Source organism: Lynx canadensis, chromosome F2 (assembly GCF_007474595.2).
Source record: "Lynx canadensis isolate LIC74 chromosome F2, mLynCan4.pri.v2, whole genome shotgun sequence".
Classification (NCBI taxonomy): domain Eukaryota; kingdom Metazoa; phylum Chordata; class Mammalia; order Carnivora; family Felidae; genus Lynx; species Lynx canadensis.
In genome coordinates, this window is record NC_044320.2 from 36,414,253 (window position 1) to 36,431,106 (window position 16,854).

The window sequence follows — 16,854 nt, forward strand, 5'->3', positions numbered from 1 at the left end:
CATTTGCCTATTTATGTGCATTAGTCATCTAAATTAGTTTGATATTGAAATAAATTGTGATAATACTTCATTAATATTAGCTGTTAATTTAATGTTTCTACGCACTAGTGCCCAATAGATGAAGGAAGATTCCAACCTGAGATTTTTTGCCTTGGGATTTGAATAATAAATTTTTATAACATTTCTTCAATTGTCCCAAATCCAGGCTTCATGTCTGTTTTTGTCAATGTAACGTGGTATTTCCAGGAATTTGGAGAAGCCAACTGTATTTTGCACGTGTGTAGTCTTGGAGTTTAAAACAAAGAAAAGCTAGATTCCACTTCACAGTTGTCCTTTGAGAGAAGAACCAGCAGTGCGATCAGTTGAAAGGATGGACTCGGCTGCAGCTCTGGCCTCTGGTTCTAGCTTTTGCATTTCATGGGTCCGCTGCTGCTTCATGCTATAAAGATCGTACAGATGGCGTCGGGGAGGGAGGACTAGGAGAATTAAAAGAATGTGAAGTGGCTTCACTAAGGCCTCAAGTTGTTTTCCATTCTGGCTTCCCTGCAGTCAATCCTGCCCCATGGCCCAAATCCTATTTAAAACTAGTCAAGGCCAATATGGAATGTGTAGTCTCAAGATTATTTGTGGTTAGACCTCAGTTTGAGAGTAAAACCTTCATTGAATAATTGGGGAACTCTTAACCAACAATGAGATGTTGAAAAGTCTTACGTGGCCTCTTGGTGCAAATCTGAGAATTTTGGAGACTTTGCAGTAGTGACAGCATCATTAAAACAGTTTAATATCCTTTACGTTAGGGGAAAAGGGCACTTCATTTGGATGCACAGACGCGATAGTCCTTGCATGAGAACCTGCAGTGTGTTAGGAACTTTCTAACTGGTGCTATCTTCTCAGAGACAGTCTTAACACATTCCTGGAGGGGAAGAGCAGGAAACCGTAATTTTTTGCTTTGTTTTGTTGTATGTAGGAAATTCTAGTGGTGGAATGGAAACATCTACAGTTCTGAGGTGGTGGCTGAAACCAGGCACTTGGAAGATGGCTAGACTTGGATCTTATGCTAAATGTGAAAGTATGTCCATAAAATTCTCTTCAGTGTGACGTGGCAGTCACAATCTTCTTGGTTAATTCTAGTTCTCCTAAAGATTAAAGGCCTAAAAATAAGGTATTGCTGGATCTGTGTAGGTTGTTGTGTTTTGTTTTTTTAAAGAAACTTCACAAACAGACCTTTAAGGAAAATGATACTCTTGGATGACAAAATCGTCTTGGAGAGAGCTCATCACGGTAGATCTGCTTTAACTTGAAAACTAACCACAAAAGTGTTGCAGTATCCATCCAAATCCGACACTGCCCACCTGGATTCTTCAAAGTCTTAATTTATATATGACTGTCAACCCCCAAGTAGTTCCTGGAATAGCAAGACTTTTGACCTGCGAGCTTTCTGGAAGACATCTGCACCTGCCCTGTATTATCCTAATTACTCAATTTGTTTATTTTGATAGAGGGCATGCATGGGTGGTGGAGGGGCCGAGAGCAGGAGAGAGAATCCCAAGACGTGGAGCTCAATCTCACAATCCTGAGATATGACCTGAGCTGAAATCAAGAGTCAGGTGTTTAACTGACCGAGCCACCCAGGTGCCCCTTACTCAGTTGATAAGAATGTCTATCATGCTGGACAAGCAAACATGTGTCTTGGCTATAGAAACCAAGTTGAAAGTGGGTGGATTTAGGCACAGCTCTTTTCAACCCCGAGTGATGCCAGAGACTCAGTTGATAAGGAGTACTTTTTTCCATATTTGAGCCCATTCCATGAAATTTCTGAAAGCACAAACTTAACCGGTCAAATGTGCATAAAAGACTTAAGTATTAATTTCCAAATCCAGACCTCAAAACCTATCAGTACAAGATTTACGTTTGAGTCAGGACTTGCAGAACGAATGGGGTGCGGGTGGAGGTTAACAGCATGTGCAAAGGCTTCAAGTTACGAGAACTTAAAAGAATTTCCATGCTCCCACAAGCAAGGGACTCTGTCTAGGGAAGAAATAGGTTAACATTCTGTTTTCTAAATAACAGGCTTGTGGTTTTCACTTTCAATGCTTTTGATCACCTGAGGAGCTTAAAAATGTCTGTTCCCAGCAACCAGTCTCAAGGATTGTAAGTTCTTAGGTTGGAGTCCAGGAATATGCATTTTTGGCAAAGCTCCCATGGGCTTTAATGATTGAGTCTCCTTACTGCTGAAGTCTACAGGGGGATGGGGAACACATAATTGGGAAGACTACATTTTGAGTCAAAAAAGGCTAGTTCTAAAACCACAGTCTGTAAAACAAGGTTGTGGATCTGCTCAGCAGATGATTCCCAAAGCAAGGAGATTAAGGATAAAGTTACCAGCTATAACAGGTTCTCCACATTAATGACTGGTTTGGTGTGGAAACAGGTACTATTTTGGAACTTTCACTGTGTCGAGAGGAAATAAGTAACTTACAATTTTGTGTATTTTAAGAAAATGCCATTTGCACTTGTAAATCATGCCATGCACAAAAATCAAATCCAGGAGAATGAAGGAGTTAACAGGTGAACAATGTTCGTAAGACGGAGGTGATAACTTGGTGACTTTGCAGTTTGTAAGGAAACATCTCAAAATGGACACAACATGTATAACTAAGAAAGTTATATGTAAACTCAGACTCAGTGTATATATGAACTTTAAATTCAACTACATAAAAATTTAGGTGGAAGTGGAAAGTAACTGAGACAACATATAACCGACAAAGAATCAGTATGAATAATACAAACAACAAGAAAATAGGAAAGTGGGCAAAGATTTTGAACATTTTCATGGAAGAGGAAATAGAGGACCAGTAATTATATGAAGAGAGGTTTAACAAGGGAAATGTGAACCAGGACCACATTAGATACCACCGTCTTACCCCCCACTTAATACAATTTGGAAGTCTGGTAATGCCAAATATTGGAGATGATGTGGTTTGAGACCTCTTACACATTGCTGATGGGAGTTACATCCCTCTGGAAAATAATTTGGCATTATCTCAAAGGTGACTTTCACATCGCTATAATCCAGCAACTTGCCCCTGGGTGTATGTCCTGGAACACTTGCATGTGTGCACCAAAAACTGCTGCACTTGCTGAACAAGCAAAATAGACGATCCAAATGCCCATTGGACAGAGAATGGTTAGAGTTATTTTATCCAATGGCAGTCTTCATTAGTGAAAATAACTGCAGCCCAGCAGGTAACATGACTGAATTTTAATAACAATATTCTGTGAAAAACAATACGACATAAAGTTCAAAAATGAACAAACCTTTTGCTTAGGCATACACCTATGTGATAGGATTTCTCTTTCCTCTACCAAAAATATGAATGATACAAAATTTAGGATGGAGGTTGCCTGTGGATAAGGGGGGGCACAGGCTAGGGCAGAAGGACATAGGTAAATGTAAGTAATTTGTAACATTACCGGCTTGGGGACGGGGTGGCGGGTTCACAAATACTCATTAGAAAGCGATCCATTCAAGAACAGGGATAAAACAAGGGATACGATTAATCCAGCTCTGGGCACTAGAGGTCACAAAGGAGAAGAAAGGGAAACGGTACAGTAGGCCAGTACATTCAGTAGTCAAAGGCTTGCCTGATGGTGGTAAGATTAAGCAAAGAAAATCTGAAAAATAGCCACCAAGTTTGGTGAAAGAGCATACAAAATGGTCAATTGCTGTCCTATTCATTACACCCTAAAATCGTCCTACCTACTCTGGAGGAGCAGGAAGCAAGAACTGGAGATTTGGTCAGAGGAAGGACTGAGTTGGCAAGGCTGTACCAGGAAACACTGGAACAAATGAAAAGTACGGTCTCCAAAAGGAAGGAGCAGGAAAGTCTTTAAGAACTTTTAGTAGCACATAGCGTGTCCTTGTAGGGCCTGAAGTTTTTGTCCTAAACCACTTCAGCCAATTCAGCGAATTCAGACTGTCCTAAGGTTCTGCGCTTCCCCATCTTTAGAGGAAATGCCCCGCACTCAGTCCTGAGTCCCTGAGGCGTCTGTCACGCCCCATGGATAGCCAAGTCTTAAGATTTTCAACTTTTTTTTCTCATGTCCCTCTGCGATTCTTCGAGTCTTACTGGTTTCTGTAGGAAAAGTCTAATGACGATGAGAGTTCAGGGTACCGAATCTATTTCTAACCCATAAATAGTACTAGATAAAATATAAATATGGTTGCTGGTTATTTTTTTTCTTTACCAGGATTTGCAAGGGAGCTGTCCAGAAAGTCATTAAAAAGTTTTTTTTAATGTTTATTTTTGAGAGAGAGAGAGATTGTGAGCAGTATGGGGCAGAGAGAGAGAGGGAGACACAGAATCTGAAGCAGGCTCTGGGCTCTGAGCTGTCAGCACAGAGCCTGACGCCGGGCTTGAACTCGTGAACCACGAGATCATGACCTGAGCCGAAGTCAGACGCTTAAGTGACTGAGCCGCCCAGGCGCCCCCAGGAAGTCATTTTTACGGGCCTTAGTCCATTCTTGGAGAACTTTCTAAGGGGTCAAATTTGAAGAACCAAAAAAATTGGAAATGGGAGAATTTGGAGAAAGCTTTGGAGTGCTCAGTGAAGGAGAGAAGGGGTGCTCCAGCGGGGCCACCTCACAGACTATCCTGGGATCGAATCCATGTGGCACGGAGTGACACTAGGCTCCCTGGGCACTCTGAAGTCAAAAGATGGAGTCTAGCTTGCCATGCTGAGGGCAGAGTGGGGGAGACGTAACTGCATTAGAAATGGCCTGCTCTCCCAAGGTTTGTGGAGGCAAAGAATGTGGATCTGTTTCTAGCCAGCCAGGGTCAAGACCAGAAACTTGGCTTGAAAGGGCTGCCTGGGTGGAATCCCCATGGTGGAGTCTGAGTGGTGGTCAAGCAGCAGCTGGCAGAGAGCACGCTCAAGAGATAATTGGTGACCGGTCCCGAAAGGATCCGTGGGTGACTCTGAAAGTTGGCTTTAGCGTCTGTCCTGGGCAGAGGAGGGCAATGTCTAGTTGTCTTCCGGTCACATGAGACCCTCCCTGCCCCTACAGAGTGTAGCCCCGGCTAAGCCATGCAGCCAGTGGATGAAGAGGAGTGGGCCACAGAGAGAAGAGGCTTTAGCGGGAAGCCACTTAGGTCTTCCGCCTCACTTACAATGTCAGCTCCCGGTGGAGAGTGACAAAGGCCAGTGCAAAGGATGAACTGAAGAGATTCGCGCTCTTGAGAACTCTGAGTGAAAGAGCCGTTGGAAAGACACCACAAAGCAAATGCGTTTGATATGAAGAAGACGAAAGAACGGAAACCCAAATGAAAAAAAAAAATGGAAACTGAAAAAAATGAAGTGACACTAGGTAATCGAATAATCTGGCAGGTAATCCGGTTTAGAACTAGAACCCAGTTCTATAAACTAAGAAAACCTATTCCTGCTCCCCGCTATTTTTTTTTTCTTTCAAGGGACTTTATTATTTATTTTTTTAATGTTTCTTTTTGAGAGACAGAGAGAGAGCATGAGCGGGGGAGGGGGCAGAGAGAGAAGGGGGCAAAGAATCCAGAGCAGGCTCCAGGCTCCAAGCTATCAGCACAGAGCCCGATGTGGGGCTTGAACTCAGGAACTACGAGATTATGACTTGAGTGGAAGTTGGAGCTTAACTGACAGAGCCACACAGGCGCCCCTCTTTGAAAGGACTTTAAAGCAAAAACACTAACCATGAGGGATTATACATATCTCAGGGAATAAACTCTTCTGCCTAATGATACAAAACAGCTTTATCCCGAGAATAAAGTCTTGTCATTATTAAGAGACAAAAATTCGGGTCACCTGGGTGGCTCCGTTGGTTAAGTGTCAAACTTCGGCTCAGGTCATGATCTCACCACTGGTGAGTTCGAGCCCCACGTGGGAGCCTAGAGCCTGCTTCAGATTCTGTCTCCCTCTCCACCCCTCCCCTGCTTTCTCTCTCTCTCTCTCTCTCTCAAATATAAATAAAAACATTAAAAAAATGTTCAAAAACCAAACATCCATATTTTACGATATTAATATTCTGGGTATCTTATTTTAAATAATTTGATTGTATCATTTAGTGAATACCTGAGAGTGTCTCCTCTCCAAAAGAAGTATGTTCAATGTTGTGGAATTTTAGGTGATTTGCAGTTAAAGGCCTTCTTTGGTTGCATATTCTAAATGACGATAGCATTAAATACTCTTTTTTATTTTAAACAATTTTAGACCTAGGGACACCTCTGTGGCTCAGTCGGTTAAACATCCCAATCTTGACTTCGGCTCGGGTCATTATGTCACAGTGAGTTCGAGCCCCGAGTCAGGCTCTATGAGCTGATAGTGTGGAGCCTGCTTGGGATTCTCTCTCTCTCCTCTCTCGACCCCTCCTCTGCTGGTGTGCTCTCTCTCAAAATAAATAAACATTTTTTAAAAATTTTAGGTCCATAGAAAAGTTGCAAAAATAGTACAAAGAATTTTATCCAGATTTTCCAAATCACAACCTATTACTGTTTATATATTTTTTTCTGAATCATTTGAGAGTAAATTGTAGATATGAGGCCTCTTTACCTCTATATACTTCACTTTATTTTTTTTGAGAGAGAGAGAGAGAGAGAAAATGAGTGGGGGAGGGGCAGAGAGAGAGAGAATCCCAAGTAGGCTCTTCACCCTCAGCACAGAGCCCGATGGAGGGCTTGAACGCACAAACCGCGAGATCACGACCTGAGTTGAAACCAAGAGTCGGACGCTTAACTGCCTGAGCCACCCGGCCACCGCTGCAGTGTTTATTTCTTAAAAACGAGATAGTTTCATATAAAACCATACACAGTAAAACCTTGGTTTGTGAGCATACTGTGTTTCAGAAACATGCTTGGAATCCAAAGCATTTGTATCTCAAAGCGAATTTCAAGAACCATTGGCTCAGTTGTGACCATGTGACGTTCGGTGTCACGTGCTTTCTACTCGTATGGCAAGACATCACTCGTTTATCAAGTTACAAATTAATAGAAATGTTTGCTTGTCTTGCAGAACGCTCGCAAAACGAGCTACTCGCAATCCAAGGTTTTACTGTAATTATAAAAACCAGAAAATTTACACTGATGTGATGCTAACATCTGATCTACAGACCTTACTCAAACCTGCAGTTGTCCTACTAATGTCCTTTGTGGCTAAAGAAAGAAAACTCTCCCTGGGTCTACTAAGGTCCAGTCCAAGATCTTCAGTTGTATATAATTGCTAGGTCTCTTTCGTCTCCACTGATCTGGAACAATTTCTCAGTTTTGTCTTTCATGACCAAATAATTTGTAGGATGGCCTTCTTTTTTGTCGTTGTGTTGGTTTATCCCGATGTTTTTCCATTAGTTTCAGGCTATGCACTTTGTTTCAGGAATCTTACTGAGGTGCTGTCAGGTCCTTAGGGCATTGTAACAGGAGGCACGTGATCTCTCTTTGTCCCATTACCGATGCGACTAAAGAAAAAGAGCTTCTCAGGTTAAGAAAATGGAGAACACTATTTATTCGACAGTTTCACTGGTTTAAAATTATACAAGTAAAAGAAACTGCGAACTCGCTAAACCCTTGTTAACAGGAGACCACTTCTGCCAGCAGCAATTATTCCTGATGGCAGGAATTCCTGATGGCAATACCTGTCCTTAACTGTCCTCAGCTAGAACCTGCATGTACCAGAGGATCCCAGGAGGAAGTGTGTACTGCCTATCAGGGGAGGCATTCTGGAAGCCCTCCAGCCAAGTCCTCTACCTAATACAGCCTGCAAGCGAAGCTTCTAGAGGGCAGCAACTATGTCCTGTTGATCTTTGTGTTCTCGGCACTCGGCACAGAAGCTGGCACAAAATAGATACTTAGCAAAAGATACAGAATAGATACTTAACCCCCCTTCTGACCTCTGTGCTAAGAAAAAAGGTTTCCCTTTTTTAAATTGGTAAATAGCTAACATAGTGACTTACTCCCAATAGGTGCTAAAAAACTGTTGGGTTGGAGAAAATGACTCGTGTGGTAATCTTTTCCTAAGACCTTATTTCCAGAATAAAGTTTGTTTTGGACTTCATAGATGCCTGGTTTTTAATACAAAAAAAAAAAAAATAGTGTCATAGGGATATTGGTAACAGAAGTATCCCTTTGAGTTATCAGTTAATTTGGAAAAGACTTTAAAGAAATGCACTTGGCTTCTAGCCCAAGGTCAGCTTTATTACAATAACCATCCTCTGCATTGGTGGGGCTCTTATTCACAGGGAGGCACAGAACCTTTTCTGCTCCCTAACCTCCACGGATCTGTTTTTTGCTCTTTTCAACCTACAACCAGCATGTTGTATCTGCCTTCACATACCTGAAATTCTGATGGTCGTTTGTGTTCCCCGGATTCTGTTGTGACTTGAGTCCTCTTTGAGAATGTAGAGCTCATCTGTCTGACGTTTAGGTATGACCTGGTCAGGCTGGGACGAGAGCCACATTTACCTGGTGACGTACAGTGGCACGAACAAAACTTCTAGGGCCCAAGCGTATGTGAGACAGAGACAGAAGGAGATACTAGACCCAGTGCAAATTTGCCAGCTCTGATTTGGAAAAAGCAGTTTCGGATGTGGGGGGGAAGCCATGTTCCATGCTGACAATGAGCCTCAAGAAATAAAAACTCTAGAATGATGGTTCCTAAACACTGCCCATTAGAATAGCCCCAACAGGACTCAAGACCTACTGCATATCAGTATCTGGGGTAGGATACAGGTATTCTTTTAAGCTCTCATTTGTCTAATTATAAGGGACCAAAACAGCCTTTGAAAAGCATTTGTCTGGTGTTCAGCATCCATCACGGGCCACTGGGGGAGTCAGGGCTCAGCCCCTCCTTCCACAGCTTGTTTGTGAGTTTTGTGCCAGTGACAACTGTCTTGCTTCTGAGCTCAGTTTCCTCATCTGTTAAAAGGATTCAAACGCTGGGCCTTGGGATCAGACATCCCCCCCAGAAAAGGAAAGGGGTTTGCAAGAAGCTGGGATTCCACAGGTAGGGCTGGGGGTCTCAGGCAAGTAACGGCTTTCGCTATTGCTGCTTTGAGCCTCTGTTGTCCTTCAGGTGGACAAGCTGGAGATCTAAATAAAAGGAGAGGGAAGAAGTCATTGCTTATTCATGTTCTCTCTCTAGAACTTCAGAGTGCAATATTTTCCACATCAAAGACTCCCTGCCTGGAAGGAAGAAAAAACAATCCGCTGTGGGTTTAGCCACCGAAGTCCAGAGGAACTATTATTAGGTTTTCGTGATAAAAATGGAACAGAGAACAAGTACCGAATGTAACTTCGCATTTAACACGCCTGCCTCACAAGAAAGTGACGCGGCACGTTTAACACAGGCGCACCTTTACAGAGCTAGCAATCCGCGAATGTAATTCCTTCTAAAACATCACAACAGACTTTAAACCTCAAGATTCCCTCTGTGCCTGTGTTTGCTGCTCCTTTCACATCAGTATTCTGGTAACCCTTGACATTTGTGTGATGCTTTGAGATTTTAAACCATTTTTAGAGTTGGGAACTGGAAAACCAACTTTATGAGGTTAACAGGGCTGGTATCAGTTTCTGCGTCTTGACATTGAAGAAGCCGTTTAGAGGAATTAACTGACCTTCCCCACATCAGACATCCCGGCTGGCCGAGCGGAGCTGGAGCCCAGATTTGAAGGGGGAGAGTAGGCCGGGTGAAGGGAAAAGCATGAACAGACAGTCGGGGAGCGGCATGTGGAAGGCAGGTCTGGAGAAACCAAGGTCTGTGCGTGGAGGCAGAGGGCAAGCGATGGGCACGGAGACGCAGGAACAGACGCCAGAAGACGTGTAGGGCATTGGGTATTCCGGGGGGCATCACAAATACCCTCAAGCTCCAGGGAAGGCAGGGCCCCGTGTTCCGCAGCATCAAGGGATAGACACAGCTGTTTATCGCGGGCACCTCTTGCTGTGGTTCCTTCCTTTAGGGCCGGGAGGCGTGAGCGGCTTCCATGTGCCAACTGAGAAGACTGAGGACACCTGTGTCCCCAGACCTCTAGGCACTGTCATAGAGAACTCCTGAAATTAGACTGCCCTTCAAGACACAAAGGAATTCTTTTTTTTTTCAATGTTTATTAATTAATTTTTTCAGAGAGGGAGAGAGGGAGAGCATACACACAAGTGGGGGAGGGGCAGAGAAAGAGGGAGACACAGAATCCCAAGCAGCTCCCAAGCTGTCAGCACAGAGCCTAACGCGGGGTTCGAACTCCTGAACCCTGAGATCGTGACCTGAGCTGAAGTCAGACGCCTAACCTACTGAGCCACCCGGGTGCCCCAAGACACAAAGGAATTATTAATGCACCCCAAAGGTGCATTAGGCAGTGGTGGAGGAGGTATTTGGGGACCTCCCTAGCATCTCCCAAATCATGAGTGATTTTCTACTGCCCTCGTTGTTGTGAGAGGTCTTCGAGAAGACATGACCTCCAGTTAACCCGGGAGCTGGACCCTGGCCATCAGGGGCTCCTCACTCCCTCCCCTGTCGCTGGAACGCGGGCTCCTCTTGCCTTTATCCACTCCCAGAGGATGCTTCAAGGACATAGCCTTGAGATAGTGCTGTGATATTGAGAACACCTGCAGGTATACGTGACTGAACCTAAAGCTTCTATATAAACTTGGAAACTTAGGTGGCAGGTGTGGGAATCTACTCTTCAGGCTGCTACCCAAGACACTCCTTAAATGTAAGTTCCCTTTGCTTATTAATGCTGCCAGCCACCAACCTGCAGTGGCCTGCCTCTCGTCTTCTCTCTGTGTCCTTTGTTTGTTCTTTAGTTGGTGCGTGGGGCCAGTCTCAGATTACACCGGGGAGAAGCTCTCTTTGCTATTTAGTTGTGGGGTCCCCACAGGACATACATTTTGCCGGGTTGGGGAAGGCATATCCAGTTTGGTTTCCCCTCGTTGATTTATCTAAAAGGAACATCCAAAGATTAATCCCTTGTCTTAATCTAAGGCTCCCGTAACTTTTAAATCGAGACTTAGTTAACAGCTCCTTAAGTGAGCCATCAGTATGCAGTTTCTCTTTTCTGGCTTCTAATTTCCTTCACATCTCCTGGGGATCCTCCGAAGGGAATTAACTTCCTTTATCTCCTATTGCTTAAGATTGACTATAGAACTCCACAAAGCAAGAGACCCCCCACCCCCACCCCACAAAATACACTTTTAGGCCAAAGAGGAAGATAATTGGCTGCATGAGGACCTCAAATCCTACATGTCTTAACTCTTGTCCCCCAACAACCTGCCCAAAGGAAGCAGCCACTTCTCCGTTAAGCAGACAGCTCCAGATCTGGTTGCCAGCCTCTCAACACCACACGTTATAGAGACTGTGGAATGCAAACCTAAGAAGAGGAAAAAGACTCTCAAAAGTACCTGAAAACGTCCAACAGCTGCCTTCCCCACAATGTGCTACACGAGTACATTTCAGAGAATGATGGCCCGTCAATGGACGGAAGGGACCTCAGAGATCTTCAAGTTCAACCCCTTCGTTCTACAAATGAGGAAACTGAGAACCAGAGAATGGAGGTGATTTGCTCAGGGCCATGCCGCTGATGGACAGAGTGGGAGAAAGTATCCAAAGGTGAGATGAGAATTTTCTGAGGACTGGAATATAGTTTCAGGTATATTCCCGCTCCCCCTAGGCCTATGTTGTCTTTGTGAAGACAACTGCCTTCCAGCTCACACACGAACCCTAGATGTCTTGAGCTGCCTTCATTTCTTGGTCATATTCCTTTACTTCTAAGGAGAGAGTCACAACCTCTCTGTTGTGTTTAATATGTTTAATATTAATATCACAACTGTTTAATACGGCAGCCACTCACCACGAGTGACTTCTAAAACTTGAAATGTAGCTGGTCCAAACTGAGACGTGCTAGATTTTTGGAGAATGCAAAAAGAATGTAAAACATTTCATTCATAATGTTTTAATTTTGATTACATGTAGAAATGATAATATTTGGGGCATATCGAGATAGACAACATACACTTTTAAAATTAATTTCACTTACAAAAACTCAAAAAAAAATTTATTTTAAGTAGGCTCCACACCCAACGTGGGGCTCGAACTCACAACCCTGAGATCAAGAGTCACATGCCTTACCCACTGAGCCAGCCAGGCACCCGTAATTTTACATTTTAATGTGACTCCTAGAAAAGTTTGAGTTACATGTGTAGCTTGCATTCTGTTTCTATTGATGCTGTTCTAAAAGGTAAAAATCACAAATCTCAGATAAATGGAAAGCGAACATGTATCAAGAAGTTTTGAAGACTCAATTAATGAAGGAACCAGTAAGATATTATGACCAGTACAAGGAACATGTGAGAAGCTAAGATATTTAGGGGCAAATTAACAACAATATATTCAAATACATTTGCTTGGTTAGATATGAAACTGATTAATCCAACAGGCTATAAATCTTAGGGGTTTTCTGTTCCTGTCAACAGAAATGATCTGCATCTTTAGTGGACAAACATATACAAATTGGGGCGCCCGGGTGGCTCAGTCGGTTAAGCGTCCGACTTCGGCTCAGGTCATGATCTCACAGTCTGTGAGTTCGAGCCCCGCGTGGGGCTCTGTGCTGACAGCTCAGAGCCTGGAGCCTGTTTCAGATTCTGTGTCTCCCTCTCTCTCTGCCCCTCCCCCGTTCATGCTCTGTCTCTCTGTCTCAAAAATAAATAAACGTTAAAAAAAAAAATTAAAAAAACATACACAAATTAACAAGTGACGTCACTCTAAGGCTGGGACTTTTGGGTCAATAGGAAACAATGAGATGTACTAGGTACATTCCATTGGACCAGTGTTTCCAATAGAATATAATGCAAGCCACACTGGAATGTTAGATTTTCTAATAGCCACATTTTAAAAAAGAAATAAAAAGAAACAGGTGAAATTAATTTTTTTATCCTTTTTAAAAAAATTTTTATACACTTTTTAAAATTTACATCCAAGTTAGTTAGCATATAGTGCAACAATGATTTCAGGAGGAGATTCCTTAGTGCCCCTTCCCCATTTAGCCCATCCCCCCTCCCCAACCCCCTGCAGTAACCCTGTTTGTTCTCCATATTTCAAAGTCTCTTATGCTTTGTCCCCCTCCCTGTTTTTTATATTATTTTTGCTTCCCTTCCCTTGTGTTCATCTGTTCTGTGTCTTAAAGTCCTCATATGAGTGAAGTCATAGGATTTTTGTCTTTCTCAGACTAATTTCACTTAGCATAATACCCTCCAGTTCCATCCACGTAGTTGCAAATGGCAAGATTTCATTCTTTTTGATTGCCGAGTAATACTCCATTGTGTGTGTGTGTGTGTGTGTGTGTGTGTGTGTGTGTGTGTATCACATTGTCTTTATCCATTCATCCATCGATGGACATTTGGGCTCTTTCCATACTTTGGCTATTGTCGATAGTGCTGCTATAAACATGGGGGTGCCTGTGTCCCTTTGAAACAGCACACCTGTATCCTGTGGATAAATGCCTAGTAGTGCAATTGCTGGGTCGTAAGGTAGTTCGATGTCTAGTTTTTCGAGGAAACTCCATCCTGTTTTCCAGAGTGGCAGCACCAGCTTGCATTGCCACCCACAATGCAAAAGAGATCCTCTTACCCCGCATCCTCGCCAACAACTGTTGTTGCCTGAGTTGTTCATGTTAGCCGTTCTGAGAAACAGGTGAAATTAATTTTAATAATGTATCTTATCTCACCCAATATATCCAAAATATTATCGCTTCAACATGTCATCAGCATAACATTCTTACTCAGATATATTACAATTTTTTTTTCCATTCTAAGTCTCTGAAATCCAGTATAGAGTTTTCACTACATCTCAATTCAGACCAGCCACATTTTAGGAGCTCGATAGCCACACAGGGTTATTGCACAGGACGGCACAGTTCTAGATAATCCTCCGATGGTCTTTTACCCGCTATGATATGGAAAGGATGTGCCGTCCGCCTTTTCTGCCTCGTTTCCAGGCGTTGGATGTTTTTTCTGACAGTCCCCAGAGCCTCCTGTGAATTAGGTGGGCTCTGGGAATGTTAGGAATGGAAGAGTTCGTGTCGTGGATCTGAATGTGGGCTGTGGGGCCAGAGCATCGGACCCGAGTCCTCACTGGGTGTTTGGTCGAATAAGCTGATGCACTTTGCAGCTCACACGGTGTCTGGAGCATAGGAAATGCTCCGCAGGTACCCTTTGCCTCTCCCCTCGCCCCCACCCCTCTTCACACCGCGGCAGAGAGGCAGCCCCCCCCCCCCCCCCCCCCCCCCCCCCCCGCTGCCCCAGTTGGCAGGGAGGCGCTCTGATGAGTCATCTGTACACGCAGAATGGCAGTGACTCACCCCCAGGCGGGGCTAGACGCCGAGAAGCCTCATCAGAATCTTCCCACGCGTGTGGTCCTTCCTCACGCACAACGCACAACTCCCTGCAGCCTCCAGTGTGACTCCAACACCAGCTTCCTCCTCCTCTTTCTTCCCGGAAAGGCCGAGAACGGGAAGAGCGGCTTCTGAACTCCCGGGGACAGACCCCGGCAGCAGCCAGAAGGCACAGCCGCGCCGACCACTCCACGGGCGACCTGGAGGTGACACAGGGCCCTGGACGAGCCCCGCAGAGCTCACGCTTGGCCCCGTCGTAGAGCCGTGCGTTGGGTAAAGGAGGAAGTGAGGCCGCAGCCTCCAGTAAAAACACACACGAGGAGGTTTTATCGTCCAGGCAGGCCTGACCTTGAGGCATTTCTGTCACCCCAGATGTTCACAGCCGGTGCCCGTTGGGCTCGGCGGGCGCCCCTGGTGGACCAGTTGAGGCGTATGCTCCTGGTTGGGATCGCACCCCGGGATGAAGGCGGCCCCCGTTGGAGCCTCTCCAGGCGCCTCCAGCGGCCATGAACTCTCCCTCCTCTTCTAGGCTTTCCCGCCTGCTACTTTCTCGCCAGGCATGCCTCCCTCCCTTTCCGACTCTCTTCTTGTCCCTGGTGGAGAACCAGATTAAGTGACAGACCAGCCGCGCACGCCTCTGTAGCCCGCCTGGCTCATGGCCCTTGGAAGCGGGAGCCCCCAAGACGACGTCACTCCGCCAGTGGGACTCCAGGGGGTGACTGAGCCCCCAAATGCGAGCCACCCGCTGGCGAGTGACTTGGGGGCCCTGGACTGAAGAGCTCAGCTGGATCAATCGGGTGGCTGTTTCTTTCTGGCAGTGGAACTGATTCTGCAAATTGTGGCCAGGCAGTGATAAAACAAAGACAAAGCAAAACGGAATACGGTACTAGAAGTGTATCTGGAGTCTAGGCTTGAAGTCTGTGGGTCCTTTACAAGCTGATGAACGGGTGGAAGAAGCTGATGTGCAAAGAAAAAGGAGGAGACACAGAGAGGAGAAAAGAGAGAGGAGGGGAAGGAGGAGAAGGAGGGCTGGGGGGGGCCACTGAGCCTCTAGTCTTTCCAGCGTCCTGTTCGAGTTCAATAACCCGGGGCTCCCTAACTCACTTCCTGAGCTTGGGTTCCGTGAGATTCCAGCTGTCACGGCACTTGTCTTCCTCTCTCAGTTCCAGGCTCCTCCAAGGAGGGGGCTTGTCCTCGTTTCTTTGTACCCTCAGCACCCAGCACCCGTCTCACTAAAGGTCTGTTGCCTCATACGTGATGGTTGACTGACCGAGTTTTCAAGCTCCAGTAAAAACGCCTTCCCTTTGCATGTATTTTCTAGCTTGTGAAACATGCTCATCCCCAGGCTTCTAGCTTATAGATGACCCGAACACCCTCGCCGTCTGCTTGTTGGAACGGTACGAACGTGGCACTGGCTGCCGGTGAGGGCTTTTGGGGGCTGCCCTCGCTTGACAGAAGTGAGCAGTGGAGAAGGTCAGTGACTTGCCTGACATTGAACGGTTGGTGACCTTGCTGGGGCTGTGAGTCAGGTCCCCTGACCCTGAGCTGGCATATTCCTGGACCCAGAGCCTGTATCCTTGCATTTACCTCCGCCTTTATGAATTAGGTTGCGTGATCCCCAAAATACCAAGGCAATCCTCAAAGAAGACTTTTGGTCCCACCTCTGAGAGCCCTCGCCTCACTCTAGGGACTGATCAGCGAATCTAGGGCAAGGTTTTAAAGGACATCGGCTCTCTGGAATTAGGGCAGCACTGTCCTCTCAAAGCTTTGCACCAGCCCTTGGCTCTCTGCTGCTCTCCCCGGGCCTGTATCCCCTCACAAAACCATGGGGCCGGGCCTCAGAACTCCACGGTGTCCTCATTCCCTAGAATTTCCCCTCAGCTCACGAAAGCATTCCCAGTGACTCCCCCCAACTCACAATTTCTTAGCACCGCCGCAGACGCTGAATGCAACATGCAGTCCCCAGAAGCAAACTTCGTTCCTTCCCTGCTTCTATTAGCCACTTGTCTGCACAAAGCATTAACGTGTGGGATGTCTCCTCCTCAAAATGTTATCCTAGGCTCCTAATAAGAGAACAATTCTCTGCAGAACTGTAAGTGGAATCCCCAAATTCTAAGTGTTCACAAAGAATGGATTTTTTCTATGTTTAAGATACTGTTTTTTAATAATTTTTTAACGTTTATTTATTATTGAGAGACAGAGAGATGCAGGGGAGGGGGCATAGACAGAGGGGGCAGAGAGAGGGGGAGACACAGAGAAGCAGGCTCCAGGCTCTAAGCTGTCAGCACAGAGCCTGACGTGGGGCTCGAACTCACAGACCGTGAGATCATGACCTGAGCCGAAGTCGGTCGCCTAACCACCTGAGCCACCCAGGCGCCCCCACATATAAGATACTTAAAACTACTGGGACTATATATATATATATATATATAACCAATATTATTCTGAGTACCTCCCAA